Source organism: Arachis duranensis, chromosome 9, assembly GCF_000817695.3.
Source record: "Arachis duranensis cultivar V14167 chromosome 9, aradu.V14167.gnm2.J7QH, whole genome shotgun sequence".
NCBI classification, from domain to species: domain Eukaryota; kingdom Viridiplantae; phylum Streptophyta; class Magnoliopsida; order Fabales; family Fabaceae; genus Arachis; species Arachis duranensis.
The window spans coordinates 88,101,257-88,102,401 of NC_029780.3; positions in this window are offsets into that span (position 1 = coordinate 88,101,257).

Here is a 1,145-nt window from a genome sequence, read left to right on the forward strand (position 1 = left end):
ACTAGAGAGTTTTAAAACAAAACAGAAAAAACAGAGGCGTTTTTTGTAAGATCTATAGTAAATTATTTCATCATACTCACACACTACACCATAATTTTATGAATTTGGATTTTTTAAATTTTAGATTTTTATTTTAGAAGATAAAGTGAGATTTTTTATTATTGAATATTTTTTTTATATTTTTTCTTAGTCTCACCTATAAAATAAATGGTAATAAATTATACTTTATCATTTAAAATAAAATTTAAAATTTAGAGAATCCAAATTCCAATTTTATATACCTCCAAAGTCATACAAGAAATTTAATTAATTATGATATATATAATAATAATAATAGCAACAACAGTATTTAACCTTTCAAAGTCTATAATTTACTCTATATTCTTTGGTCCATGCTCTTGTAATAACCACCACCACCACTACTAGCAGGCTGCTGTTAAAAAAAGAAATCTATATCCATTGATATTAATATATGTTTTAATATATTATATCTTATATATAAAATATTGATTTTTTACTTTTTTACACTTTTAAATCAATGTTTTTGAATTTTTTATTTATATTCTTAAAATATAAAAATAAAAAATAAACAAAATTATTTTATTTTTTAAATATAAATAAAAAATTATTTTCAAAGATTATATATATAAATGCACTTATGATTAAAAACTTTTACATATATATACACATTAATTTGTGATCTTCATAGATTTTTGTATAACAGTTCTTTATCTTTTCGGTAAATCTCAAATGAGCCACACTAAATAATATTTATAACAAAGAAAAAAATGTGAATTCAATTTAAATTATATAAAAATATTAATTATAATTATATAACTTTGATAGCATTCCATAAATTTTGTTTATTGTAGAAATAAATTTTTATCTTTATTTAAAAAAATGGAAATCATGTTTATTTTCAATTTCTATCTCTTAAGAGTATAAATAAAAAAAAATTTAAAAATATTTGCTTAAAAGTTTTAAAAAATAAAATGATCAACATTTTCGTGTATTATGTATAATATTTTATATAAAATACATGTTTACAAATATTTGGATAAAATGTATTATGTAATAATATAATTTTAACAAAATTAGTTATTATAATATTTTTTATTTTTTTAATGAATAATCTAATTATTTTT